Source organism: Theropithecus gelada, unplaced genomic scaffold (assembly GCF_003255815.1).
Source record: "Theropithecus gelada isolate Dixy unplaced genomic scaffold, Tgel_1.0 HiC_scaffold_15884, whole genome shotgun sequence".
Taxonomy (NCBI): Eukaryota; Metazoa; Chordata; class Mammalia; order Primates; family Cercopithecidae; genus Theropithecus; species Theropithecus gelada.
The window spans coordinates 2,567,322-2,582,150 of NW_020257641.1; the positions used below are offsets into that span (position 1 = coordinate 2,567,322).

Consider the following 14,829-nt stretch of genomic DNA (forward strand, 5'->3'; position numbering starts at 1 on the left):
AAGATGGGGCCAGGGCATGTGTTATCCTGACAGTTGCTTGGTAAAAGACCTGATCCAGGAAGGAGAAATGAAAATTAAGCAGAAAGCCAGCTTCAACCAGAGCAACTGGCCCAGATCTCCAAGCTGGTGGGGCCATGTGAGGATTCAGTGAAGACCAGGAGGGTTGAGAGAAGGCGGCAAGGAACAGGTGGAGGGATGTTGTCTGGTGGTTTAAGTAACTGTCTTTGGACGCTAGGCACAGGGTGTAGAGCCCCTTCTGTGGAGGCCTCAGACCTCTCGCCAATGCTAGCAGCAGCTCTTCAAGGCATGCCTGGTAGAAAAAGCCTGGGAAGAACACATGCCAACCTGACCACAGCAGTCAACTCATGGCCGATGGGGAGGGCCCAAGCTTGGGAGCAGTCACCAGTGGACATGCTTGCCTTGTAGGTAATATATTTTTAATACATTAACAAAATCAAAATGCTGTACATTTAAAATGGGTCCGATACATGACAGCTTTTTGTCAACTGTGACACATAGTGGAAATACTATGGGTGAGAGGGAGATGGAGATGTGCTAGAATGGGGAGGAGCCTAAGGTCTGGATTGCCAGTGATTTGTCCTTCTCCACTGTGGCAGATGCTGCTACGGATTTCCCAGTTCCCAATCTCCCCTCTCCCTCAGTATTAGAAGTACAGAAGCCCCACATTTCAGAACACTGTAGCCCTGCAGTAGAGGTCACACTTCTCAGGCTCCCTTGCCTCAAGGTGTGGCCACATGACTGAGTCCTGGCCAGTGAAGAAGTAACATGTGCCAGCTTCAGGAAACTCTCCTTTGAGCTGCAGGCACCTGCCTTTGCCCCCATTTCTTTGTCTCTTCCTCCAGTGGCCGCCTAGAATATGGATGTATTGGAGACCTAATCACCAATTTAGACCATGAAGATGAGAGCCACACCCGAGGGATCGCAGAGCAGGAGCTGGAAAGAGCCTGGGTGCCTGAGGACGTCACAGAGCAGGGCCACTATGCCAGCCCAGGAGTGCCTCCCTCAATTATTCACAGGACAGGGACATGAACCTCTCCTTGTATGAGCCACTGTATTTTAGGTTTTCTGCCAAATGCAGAAGGGACTATCTCAGTCTCTTGGATTCTTTTGTTAATTTTTGCTTCTTCTCCGCCTATGTGCAGGTCTCTTAGGACAGCACCCCCCCGCCCCACCCTGCTGAACTGAGAAGGCTGAGGCTGACCCGTGTGTCTCAGCTGTTTCCCTTTGTGAACCCCTAAGTGCCTTACAGACTGTGTATTTATTAGTAGTCTATTGTTAATAATCATAGTAAGCTAGCCAAGCTGACTTTCTATTGAACTTTGGAGTTTTATGGTTATAAAAGAATGAAAACCTCAGAATAAAATATTAGGCTCTTTGATCTGTGTGAATAGTCCCTCTTGAGCTGTTCTGGGTGTGTTTTTCTGTGATTTCCCAGCTATTGTGCTAAGCACCACACTCAGACTCAGCTGCCTGTTAACGGGAACAGGAGGACTGATGCATTAGCATAACAAGGGATCTGCAGCTAGCCTAGGCTTTCTGAGTACTCCATGCACAGATGGGGTGGAGGGTGGGCAGGGACCAGAGCTGGGGTGGAGGGTGGAGGGGCATCTGAGAACAGGCAGGCATAGAGGGCAAGGGCAGGAGAGATAGAGTCAGAGGGGTGGGCAGAGATGGCTCGCTGCCACTTAATAGGTATACAATGAGCAACTCTTGAAGAAAGAAAGGGAGGAGGAGGAGAGGGAAAGAAGGAAGGACAGAAAGAGGTTGCTAGGACCAAGTGCTAGGCAGCCAAAAAAGCATTGGGGGTTGCTTCAATAGAATACACAAGACAAGAATGTACATGCAGGTGCATGGGGATAATGCTTCAGCAGGGTGATAAATACACACACACACACACACACACACACAGAGACATGGACACAGGCATATACAGACACATAGACTCATACAGATATACACATATGTACATGTGTGGTAGCCAGCCTCCACAATGGTCCTAATCCTTGCCTTCTGGTGTTTACACCCTTGTGTCATTCTCTCCTACAATGTATCTGTCTGACTTTGTAACAAATAGAATATTGTAGTCATGATGGTGAGTGACTTCCAAGGCTAGGGCATAAAAAATTATGGAGGCTCCCACCTTGCCCTCTCTGGGATCACTTTCTCTGCATGAAGGCAGCCCTCATGTTGTGAGGACACTCAAACAGCACTATGGAGAATTTCACCTTCTGCCAAAAGCCCATACCAATTGGCCAGCCATGCAGTGAGCTATCTCAGAAACAGATCCTCCAGCCCCATTCTGGCCTTCAGTTCCAGATGATAGCAGCCCTGGCCACAACCTCACAGCAGACCTTAAGCCAGAACCACCCAGCTAAGCTACTCTCGCTTTCCCAACCCACAGAAACTGTGAGGTAACAGTTTACTGGGGTTTTATGCCAAGGTAACTTGCTAAGCAGCAATAGACAACTAATACAAACTACATACACACATAATTTTCCATATAGATAAAATCTATAATACAATGCATATACAGTTTTTCATAATTATCAAAATAATATGGATTTACTGGAGAAATCTTATGAGATAAGTACTATCATGATTCCCATTTTAATTGACAGGGAAACTGAAACACAGATAGTTCAAGTACTTTAAGCAATAAGTAGAGGAGACAGAATTTGATCTCAGGCAATCTGAGCCTATCACTGTCTTACAGGATGGCACACTCTGGCTGACATTTTGTTGTATTTCCCTCCAGTCTTTTAAAAATACAGTTTAAAAAAATCAATAGACTTTATTTTCTAGAGCACTGTTAGGTTTACAGAAAAATTGAGCAGAAAGTACAAAGAGTTCCCATATATCCCCTCTCCCCTCCCCTTTCGCCTAGTTTCCCCTATTGTTAACATCAGGCATTAGTGTGGTGTGTTTTTTACAACTGAGGAGCTGATATTGATACATTAAGTCTGAGCTGACATTAGGTTTCACTGTTTGTGTTGTACATTCAATGGGTTTTAACAGATGCATGCTGATACGTATCCACTATTATCGTATCATACAGAATAATTTCCTGCCTTAAAATCCCGTGCTGCACCTGTTCATCCCTCCCTATGCATGTCATTCTTAAGCAGAGTTAATACTACATATACTAATTTTGCAGTTTTTAAATTAATATTGCATAAGTATTTTTTCATGTCAGTAAAACTTATTTATAAACATTATTTTTAACACTTGAATAACATTCTATATGTGCATGGCTAAACCATAACTAAATTTATTTATTCCCTGTTCTCGGGCATCAACATTGTTCTCCCAGGACTTTTTTTTTTAAGTCCTGGAATGGAGGACCCTTGACAATTCAACTCATCCTGAATTTAAGTGTGCATTTGTCTACGGATGTGTGTGTCAGCTTTGGCACGTAGGTACAACTGCTGCAATTTCAACATCCTTAACCTGGCTCTGTCGGAAACTTGGAAATTATTGATTCTGTAAGTTATTTCTAGCCTGCCAGAGCACTTGTTCTTGTCCTCTCTCCCCCGACCCCAACTTGGCTTTTAGAATAAGTTTTCATCAGTTCCCAAGAAATGAAACATTGTGAATACAAAATGACTAAGAGCATTTCTTTGGACCCTACGCCCCACAGCAGACACAGGCTGCCCCCTGATGCCCTTTCAGGATTAACAAGGATCTGAGAACAAGCAGTATAGAAGTAGGGGCAATAAAGGAAATTGATGTTCTCTGAGATTGATTTGTTAAATATTCTGTATATCTTTTGCCCATTCCCAAATCCCTTCACTTAATTCTAAATTTGATTTTTAACAGCCTACAAATTCCTATTGGATTAAATCTTTATGACTCATCTGTATACTTTCAAGTTCCTGTAATTGAAAATTCCATTTATATGTGATTTTCTTATTATTATAGTATTTTTTTTGCACACCAGAGGACACCTGGGTCTGTATTTCAGGAAGGTACATACACCTGTTTGGATAAGAAGGAATAAGGCACACAAAATTTAAGCCTCAGGTTTAAGCCTTGCTCTGCCCTCCACCTACAACTCTCTCTCTCTCTTTTCTCTCTCTCTCTGAAACCTGATGCTCAGATAGAAAGTTGGGTTCTAGGCCAGGCGCAGTGGCTCACGCCTATAATCCCAGCACTTTGGGAGGCCAAGATGTGCAGATCACGAGGTCAGGAGATCGAGACCATCCTGGCTAACATGGTGAAAACCCATCTCTACTAAAAATACAGAAAATTAGCCGGGCGCGGTGGCAGGTGACTGTAGTCCCAGCTACTCAGGAGGCTAAGGCAGGAGAATTGCTTGAACCTGGGAGGTGGAGCTTGCAGTGAGCCGAGATCGCGCCACTGCACTCCAGCCTGGCGACAGAGCCAGACTCCATCTCGAAAAATATAAAATAAAATAAAGAAAGAAAGTCGGGTTCTAAACTGTGTGACTTAGATAATCCCTAGTGCTAGTATTGACAGGAGAAGAACCTAAAGTAGTTAGAAACTAGAAGTGGCAAACTTGAACCGGCAATAGCAAGACTTTGTAAGTCACTGATTTTAATCAAAGAAATGTTTGTCTCACTCATAATGGGCAGTTTGTCTTTTAATTCTGAGAAAGTTAACCTAAAAAGAGTGAAGCACAACCTTAACTTTTGTTTTAATGTGGTCCCGGACCTTCAGATTGAAGAATAAAAATGTATATAACTTGCTGAATGCTTACAATATAGTTTAGATAACTTAGTTGGTTTTTCCAATGAAAATTATTAGGCCACAGTAAAATGCTGGGTTAATCTGTCAGCATTCAGTAGAAAATTCAGGAACTATAATAAATAGGGGAGCCAACAGCCTTTACTGAAAATTAATAAAAATTTTAGTCAAGTGACTAGCAATAAGCTTTTAAGATCACCATTTGTTACAATCTATTATAAATTTTGCTTTACCTCCAGCAAAAGTTCACATATAAAATTGGAATCATTATTTAAACTGGTTAAATATGTGATGATAACACATCAAATCTCTAGTATCTCACATCTACAAGATTACAACAGACTTCTGAATTTCCTTCCCCTATACCTTAGGCATGGAACAGACTCCCCTCAGTGCAGAGGTTCCCATGGCAGTGATTATTAACCAGGGATGGGACCTAGAAGGGTGTGGGTGACACATCGGAACTGGGTGGGGAAAGGAAGGGTATTGATGTAGCATCTCAGGTGATTCTGAGATACCCCTCATGCGGAGATACTACCACTGTTTTAACCGGTGTGCCAGGTTCAATCCTTGCCCAAATGTAATCTCTCCTTCCTCAATACCATGATATGAATTTTTCTTAAATCATTCACTTTATCATCATACTCCCTTTCTTACACACCTTCATCATCTACCAGTTAATGCTCATACTCTTCAGCTTGACTTTCAAGAAACACTGTACCTCTCCCCCCCACCATCATCACAAAGCTTCACAAGATTAGAAGTTGCCTATATCTCCTACTACCCCTTGCCATTACATTATCCTTCCAGAATGCTGCTGGAAAAATCCGTTTATTTCAAAAAAAAAATTTTTTTTTTGGCTCTAACATGTATGGCTTCGGTGGACCCAAGAGTAAACAAAAGCCAGGATCACTATTCTAAGGAGCACAAAAGTCAACTGGAGAGAAGAGAGGAAACTGGCCATTGCAGTCTCATGGGCTGTGTGCTTTGCTTGGGCAGAGAGAGTTGAGCCTTGAGTGATGAGAGGTCAGGGTGGCTTCTGGGAGGAGCCAATTTGACAGCTGAAATCCGAAGGGTGAGAAGGAGTTTGGCAAAGAAAGGGAAGGCAGGACATTAAAGGCAGAAAGGAAAGACTGCATATAAAAAGGTGAGAAGGAGTGACCAGCTCAGGATGGATGAGTCATCTGTGGACCAAATCTGTGCTGGAGATAGTTGACATATCTATCGCTGATAATAAACTGGGGATCACTGAAGTCCAATCACGGCAATGTGGGATATACTTAGAAGTGCTTTAAAACCAGAGAAAGTGTTGACTCAAACCAGTACGTTGAACATGCCTGCTTGGTGGCAATGGACAGAAGGGAACATCCTAGAAGTGTGACAGGTTGTCAAAGTCTGTCTGTGCTTCTTAAGCACTGTCCAAGGGACAGACACATGCATCAGTTGGGCATGAGTACTGTCATCACTAGAGGGGGATGCTCCATGGTGGGGCTGGGAGAGATCTCCATTCTATGTTCCCTAAATAACTTCTCATGCCTGGAGACCTTCATACTGGAAAGAGGCTATCATTATAGCAAACATCAGTATCTGGTCCCTTCCAAAGGCATATTTGCTTTCAAAGAGAGAGTGATTTTACTTTGTAACCAGTTTCTTAAAAACAGTTTAGCATATGGACAGTGCCAAGTGCCTGATTAATGTGTGTGTTCTGACAAGATCAAAATTTGGGCTCTGTAAAACCAAGGACTAGGCTCTGGGCCCTGGTGGCTCCATGGGGCTCTGCCACATGGAAGGTACTAACTAAGAGGTCAGCAGGCCTCCTCTTTAAATGCAATAAGAACAATTTGTGTGTCCTGCTAGTACTGTTACTTGTGTGTTTTGCATCTCCTGTCTTCTCCTTGCCTCCATCTCCATCTAGAATGTAACAGGGAGCACTGTGACTCAAAGTGCCATGCTGCAAATGGTTTGTCACCGGTCCAAAACAAGATAAATCCAGAAATTGAGAGTAAGAGTTAGAACATTTTAGAGAAATTTGACAGAGTAATTAATTTCTGTTGAATGTAATAAAATATTGGGATTTGTTTTTATTATGCTGTATGTCTTTGTTTTTTCATTTCATTTTATAGTAATTTATTTCTACAAAAATATTGGTCCATGATGGACTGGTCTTTCACCCCAGATAGTTTGAGAAGTACCAATATAGAGGGTAGGGATCCCTGTTTTACATTGATGGTCTATGACATTCAGTGCCTGTCCAAATGTCAACCCTGCTGCACAGTAGAATCACCTTGAGAGCTGAAAAAAAAAAAAATTTCTATCTCTCTATAGAGAGAAGCTTCAGCTCGACCCTCACCAATTAAATGAGAATTGAGGTGGGATTAGGGTGTGGCAAGGGCATCTGCATTTACTAAAAACTTCCTTGGTGTTTCTAACTTCTGGCCAGGAATGAAATCCTTAATGTGGGTGGTATCCAATCAATGACCACAGGTTGAATGAATGACTAAAGCATGTCAGCCAGCTAACAACAGGCATTTGTTACACACCTGACAGTGCTGTACCAGGTGGTGAGTAACACATTATAAAGTCATGAAGCTTAATCAAGATTTTCCAATCTGATGATAAAGCTCCTATTGACAAGCCAATACAAAACAAAGGGCACAGATTAATAAACCTGTAGCATTCACCCACAAATAAAGTAACATTTATACACTATGGATGGATGAAGCCCAACTCTCTCTCTCTCTGTCTCTCAAAAGCAAACAGCATATTCAATAATATTTCACCTAATGGGAAAGAGATTTCCTTAGGCTGGTGTCTCCCCGTTGGTCAGAGAATCCACTAGATGTCACTCAAGGTCCCTCAAGGTTCCCTTTCACAGGCTTTGCGTGGTCTTTAATTACATCAGATCATTTTCCTCACCAAACTTTGTCCCCACAGTCTAAGACTTCTAATGGAAACCATGCAAAATGTAAGGCACAGAATGTGCTGGTTGTTTGATCTCTTTTCATGGCTTTCTCTAGCACTCTAGGGCCACACCATTCATGCATCTATTCAAGAATAGTAACTGAGGGCTGATGTTCTAATAGGACACATTAGTTTAAGCTGTGGTGGAATCATGAGGCGTGAAATAGCCTTGGTTCTGTCCTCACGGAGTTTACAATTTAATCTATGAAAGCACTCTTCATTCTAATTTGTGTTGTTTATTTATTTATTATTTCTCCCTTCAGACCAGAAGCTCTCAAACTTTTTTGGCCACCATATCCAGAGTAAGAAAGAAAGAGATTTTGGCTGGGCATGGTGGCTCATGCCTGTAATCCCAGCATTTTGGGAGGCCAAGGAGGGTGGATCACGAGGTCAGGAGATTGAGACCATCCTGGCTAAAACTGTGAAACCCCGTCTCTACTAAAAAATACAAAAAAGTAGCCAGGCGTGGTGGTGGGCACCTGTAGTCCCAGCTACTTGGGAGGCTGAGGCAGGAGAATGGCGTGAGCCCGGAAGACAGAACTTGCAGTGAGCCGAGATCGCACCACTGCACTCCAGCCTGGGCGACAAAGCAAGACTCTGTCTCAAAAAAAAAAAAGAAAGAAAGAAAAAGATTTTATATTGCAACCAATATTCACACAAATGCTCAAACACATAACCAAAGTTAAAGCTTCACAGTACAATGCTTATCTTCATGTTGTGCGATACATTCTGATATTTTCTAGTCTATTCCAGTTCCTTTTTTTTTTCAAAGTGCTAGTCATGATCCCCCAAATTGATTTCACAACCTACTAATAAGTCACAATCCTAAGAATAAAAAATACTTGACTTGAAGGCAATGGCAACCTCTTGTGCCTAGCAAATAGTAAGTGAGCAATATATTTTTTTAAATGAATGAAAATTATGAGGACTAATTTGCATTAATGTTTACATTAAGAAGATATATACAGATTAAGTAGTTTATAATATGTATAATCAGTGTCCTAAGAACACATTTCTATATACACATTACATTCTATATACACAATTATAATGGATAATTTTTTTCAGATAATCTATACCAGCTATACTAGGTACACTATATATGCTGTCAATGTAATTTTTTATGTCAGTCACAATCAAGGACTCACATATTTTAAATTCACATAATTAAAAATATGTTCATCTTGGAAAAAGAAGTCATAAGCAGCAATGAACTCTTTCAGATATTAAAACTCATTATAAATTCCAATAGTAAAAGAGCTTGGTATTAGAGACCATAGCAACAGAGTAATGGCCTCCAAAGATCCCTAATCCACAGAACCTGTGAGTGTTAGCTTGCACAGCAAAAAGGATTTTGCAGATGTGGTTAAGTTAAAGATTTTGAGATGTGACTATTATCCTGGATTATGTGGGTAGACACAATGCAATCACAAAGATCCTTGTAAAAGGGAGGCAAGAGGGAGAAAAAAAGGCAGAAAAGATGATGAGAGAGAAATTTGATGCCATGCTACTAGGTTTGAAGATGGGGGAGGGAGCCATGAGCCAAAGAATGCAGGTGGCTTCCAGGAGCTGGAAAAGGCATGGGAACAGATTCTCCCCTAGAGCCTGCCTCCTCAAGGAACACAGCTTGGCAACCTATTTTGGATTTTTGATGTCCAGAACTGTAACATAATAAATTTGTGTTCTTTTAAGCCACTAAAGTTATGGTAATTTTTTTGGTTTTTGGGAGTTCTTTTTGAGACAGAGTCTCACTCTGTCACCCACGTGGAGTGCAGTGGTGTGATCTCAGCTCACAGCAACCTCTGCCTCCCAGGTTCAAGTGATTCTCCTGTCTCAGCATCCCGATTAGCTGGGACTACAGGTGTGTGTCACCACACCTGGCCAATTTTTTGTATTTTTTTACTATAGATGGAACTCCATCTATACTATACCTGGCCACCATGTTGGCTAGGCTGGTCTTGAACTCCTGACCTCAAGAGATCCACCTGCCTCGGCCTTCTAAAGTGCTGGGATTACAGGCATGAGCCACCATGTGCGGTCAAAGTTATGGTAATTTGTTACAGCAGCAACAAGAAATGAAAATAGAGATGGAGTAAATCAATGGCATGAAGTAAAAAAAAAGTCCAGATCCAAAAAAATCTTTGAGAATTTCATATCTGATGAAAGCAATCTGGGGTGTGTGTGTGTGTGTGTGTGTGTGTGTGTGTGTGTGTGTTTATTCCATAGGTGGTATTAGGACAACTGGATAGTTATTTAAAAAAAAAAAAAAACTGCATCTCTATCCCCTTACACCAAAATTATTTCCCAGATAGCAGCAGAAGACCCACTAACAATCCTGAGATTAGGATCATGGATTTTTAAGTATTTAAAAAACACAACTAAAAGTACTAGAAGAAAATATGGGATTTTTTTTTTTATTGTGAAAAATACAAAACCCAGAATGATAAGAGGTCGATTATAGTAGTAATAACTCCCACACAGTGAGGCAATCAGTAGTCAATTTGGCAGCATTTATCAAAGTTAAACATGGCCGTACCCTTCAACCCAGCAATTGCATTTCCAAGAATTTGTCTTAAAGAAATGCTTCGATGAAAACGTTCTTTAGAGCATTATTTGTAACAGTAAATTACTAGAAACAGCCCGATGCCCATTAATTAGAGAAAGTTAAATACATTATGGTTCAGCCCTTAGAATGACATGTATCCGTATGTTTTGTTGAGGAATGATTTCCACACACATTTGTAAGTGAAACACGGTATGATCCCTTGTGTGTAGGGAAAAGAGATGTAGGTTTAGCTTATATATTCAGAGAAAATTCTGGAAGGGTACGCAAGAACTGTCAATAAAACTTTTGAGAGTGGGACTGAGAGTAGGAGGAAGTCTTAGATTTTTAAAATGTTACACTTTTTTTGTACAGTTCCTGATATCAGGATTGCTAACAGGTCTTCTGCTGCTATTCAGCAATAAAGGAAAAAAAGGAAAGAATTGCTGAAAATGAAGAGGGAGAGAGCCATGCTGACATGGTGACAAATCTGGGCCAACTGCCTCCGAGTTATATGGTATAGGATTTTTAATGTTTTAAGTATATTTAACACAGCTCTGTGATTAAAGGAAGCCCAAGCCACAGAATCCTGAACTTACTGGAAACGTGTGCCACCTCTTTAAAGGTTTCAATTATTTAAATATGCTTGTTTTTGCTTTTAAGTTATGCATGAAGATTCCAGGCAGGTAAAAAAGATGAAATTCTCCCTTAATTGACTAGCTAAGGCAGACAGGTACCTAACCAAGGTCTCCTGTTGGGGACCAGGTTAGACAGCACTCACATTTGACTGAAAGCCTGTATACCTTGTATGTCCCGCCTCACCAGCATAGGTAACAAAATGAAGTCAGTTTAAGTCATGTGCTTTTTGAAGTTAAAATTCATACCACTCTGAGCTCTACCTAGCGAGTAGAGTCCAACCTTCCCTTGAGGTTCTTCTCCCTAGATATCCCCAGTGATCCCACTGTTACTCATTTCTTCCAAAGGGGTCCTCTCCAGTTACTGATAGTGGGTGCTGGTGAGTCAGCCACAGTGCCTAGTCAAAGCTGCTTCTCCACTGCTGCTGCCTGGGGTCACTGCCAAGGCCCATACAGGCAAGAACAAATGCCTGTTCCCTTCTGGCTGTAGCTACCCAGGGTTAAGAGAGGTCCTACCATTGACCACACAGTGCAAAATGGCCAGTCCTTGCCTGCCAATATCCTCCAAGTGTGGATACAACCTTTGCTCTTACTCTCCCAAAGCACAGTCAAGGGCAGGCTGCAGACAAGGAAAAAAATCAGTCAATAGCAGTGTCTGCCAATATCCAGTAATGTTTGAGGCCACTTTTGAATGAAAAAAAAAAAAAATTCTTGCTAACTTCCAACTGTTAAGTCATTTTAATTATGTCTCTTAATTATACATAAACTTTAGGTAATAATTTCTTATTCTTATAGCTCACGTCTATAAAACTAAAATAATTTTAGAAATTAAATTCACAAATTTAAAAAATTCGATTAATATTATGTATGTAATGTGTGGTAACGACATTTGTTGTTTTGCTGAAATTAAATTGTCCTCTGATATGAGAATATGGAACTCACTGCTATGGTATGTGCTTTTTTGTTTGGCATGCTTATAATTGACTTAATTATCCCAACATTCTTCTCTATTTGAATTTCTGTTAAACTTTTGTGCAGTGTGCCGTAAAGGACGTGTGACCTTCGCTTAGCCAGAATGCTGTCCTTTCCACAAGAAGTATTCTATTCTTTTCCCATTAGCCCCAGAAAATTAAATTTGTGCTTGGTGCCAAATACAAAATCAAGTGCAGGGTTTCGTTACAAGGTGGTCATCAAATGATCCAGCATAGCGGTTAGAATATATTAACTTTTAAAAGAACATAATTTAAGCAAGAGCAAAATATTTACATATTTTGTAGAGAATTTGCATATATATTTTCTTAGACTGCAGTTTAAGGAACTACATCCTTGCTACTCCAGGGTGGTCCAAAAGCCAAGGAGCTTGTTAGAAAGAGTCTCTAGGCCAGGTGCAGTGGCTCACTCCTGTGATCCTAGCACTTTGGGAGGCCAAGGCAGGAAGATTGTATGGGGCCAGGCGAGTTCAAGACCAGCCTGGGCTGGTGAGAGACTGTCTCTATGTAAAAAATAAAACAAAAAAAGCAATGCAGAGTCTCAGGTCCACTCTAGACCTAATGGATTAGAACATGCAGTTTAATAAGAACCCCAGGTGATCAGCATGTACATTAAAGTGTGAGATATATTAATTTATTATTTCACAATTCAACTTTCAATGGGCCCATGTGAGGCTGGGGCACAGTCTAAAGCGCGCTCTCTCTCTCTCTTTAAGGACAATTATTGATTCTTCTCCTTCCAGGGTTGCAGGCAGGTAGATTTAAGGTGAACTCAGATTTTTCAAGGAATAATGGTGAGTATTGGTAACTTCAAAGGGTCCATCCTGGTGACTTGCAGGGGAAGTTCCACTCGGGAACTTTTGTGTCTTGCTTAACACCAGACACATGACTACATGTAAGCCAGGTGGCTCACACCTATAATCCCAGCTACTCCAAAGGTTAAGGCAAAATCTCTTGAGCCCAGTAGTTGGAGACCAGCCTGACAACATAGGGAGACCTTGCCTCTAAACAAAAATTACATATTGTATGATTCCGTTTACATAGCGAGACCTTGCCTCTCAACAAAAATTACATATTGTATGATTCTATTTATGTGAAACATTCAATTTCTGGTGGAAGTCTCATATGATCTTTGGTTGGAGGATGACTGGATGTTGACAGATGACAATGAGGTGAAGAGCATTTTAGCAGAGGGACTGGCATGATCAAAGACAGAAAATGGCGAGTCACAGGCAGGAATGCATATTTAGGGAGGAATGAATGAGCATTGCTTACAACAGAGATCTGGGAAGAAAAGCAAGTGAAGAAGTAAAGCAGGAAACATGGATGGGCAAGCTGTCTTTTTCAAATGGAAAAACTAACAGGTGTGAGGCAGAAGTGAGTCAATATAAATTTCTATCTTGTCCAGATTTGTTCAAATTCCCTTGATTTGTAGTCATTTTGTCGGCTTGGGGGGAAAGTGGTTTTGGAAAGATCGTCTTTATAAAGGTAGGCTCTGATAGGATGCTCAAGCTAAGAGCAAGGAAGGACAAAGAAGGCACCTGGAGACAGAAAAGGGCACTAATAAAAAATTGGGCAAAAAGGAAGTGTGGCGGTCCCCAAATCCCTTCTTCCTCCATTTCAGCTGAGATCACCCGCAGGCAACTGTCGTATTACCAATAAGTTTGTATCACCAATAAAATATTATAATGCACCTGGCTAAAAACCCTGGCGTGATAACACCAAATTCATGTTATTGGAATGAACTAAATTTTAAAAAGCACACCGTTCCAGGCACACAGAAGGCACCCCCGAACGTTTGTTTTATAAACGAAGGTTGGTTGCTGAGGCTGTTTTGGAGCCTATGTTTAGGAGAGGAAATGATTCAAAACTGCCCCCCAAAACCTATATCCTTTAGGAGCACTGAGGTTGGGGCGACCTGCTGCCAAGCGGTCTGGTTTTCCCTTTTAACACAGGCTTCTTGTCCCAGTATCCGGTCCCTCAGGTCAGTGGCTGCAGCAGGGGTCGCAGCCCAAGCAACCAATCGCGATGCGGCTGCGGGGCGGGGGCCACAGCGCTCCGCCTCCCCCTCCAATCCGCGCTCCAATCCGCGCTCCAATCCGCCCTCCCAATCCTGCTACGCCGTCCTCTCTCGCACCTGCGTGTCCCTCCGCGCTCCGACTGGAGCGACTTCTCCTCCCTGCGCTCGCGGGGCAGGCGTTTAGCCTCGCTTCTCGCGAGATCGCCTCCTGCTGCTGCCGCCGCCGCTCCCGGCCGCTGACTGGCGGCGCCTGCGCAGCCGCCATGTTCGGTTGCTATGCTGCGGCCTGGGAGAGGGGGTGTGCTTGAGGGAGGAGGAAGAGATAGCGGAGGAGGAGGGGGAGGAAAGGGAGGTGGAGAAGGAGGGGGGTGACTGAGCTCCTCTTGCACTCTCACACACAAACGCTGCCCAGGATTACCCGCCAGCTCACGCCGCGCAGCGCGCTTTTCCGCTCCTCGCGCCCCACCAGCAACGTTGTTCTCTCAGGACTCCTGGGTTCCAGGGGCCGGAATTGGGCCTGAGCCGGAGAGGAAAGAGACTTGGCTTTGGCCGAGGGGTCGGAGGATTGGGGCCAGGCCCCCCTCCCCCACGCACTTTTGGGGGTGTGGATTATCTCATCCCCGCAGGGAGGTAGGAGAGGTCGCCGGCTGCCCGCCTCCCTGCCACCTCCCTGGCGACGCCGGCCCGCGGCTGCCCAGCAGCATGAGGTGGTGCTGGCGGCTCCGGGTCGTGGCGCGACCGCTGCGGCGGCGGCTGCTCGGGGGGCGCTGAGGTAGCCCCCCGGAGCGGCACGGCGGACGCGCTTCTCCCCTGCGCGCCGGGGCCTCGAGGCTTTTTTTTCTCCAGCCGAGAGGACGCGGCTGTGATATACGAAGGTAAGAGGTTCTCCGGTCCCCGCCGGCCTCTCGGCCCTGCACGCTGAACGCGAGGCTCTTACCTGCATGTGTGGCTCCTGGG

The 14,829-nt window shown here is 43.2% G+C and overlaps 1 protein-coding gene and 1 long non-coding RNA gene across 3 annotated transcripts in view; one reads left to right on the top strand and one right to left on the bottom strand.

Annotated features, from left to right (window-relative positions):
- LOC112617171 overlaps positions 1-14,107 on the bottom strand; it is a 36,776-nt gene extending 22,669 nt beyond the window's left edge. Inside the window, exon 1 of the long non-coding RNA XR_003117862.1 lies at positions 13,990-14,107. This is a non-coding gene — a long non-coding RNA (uncharacterized LOC112617171). The remainder of the gene's footprint in view (positions 1-13,989) is intronic.
- The window catches only part of LOC112617170 (tyrosine-protein phosphatase non-receptor type 4), a 230,589-nt gene continuing 229,734 nt past the window's right edge, over positions 13,975-14,829 (top strand). For both annotated transcript variants that reach the window (XM_025373929.1, XM_025373930.1), the window contains exon 1: positions 13,975-14,747. The gene's annotated coding sequence lies outside the window, so the exon portion shown is untranslated. The remainder of the gene's footprint in view (positions 14,748-14,829) is intronic.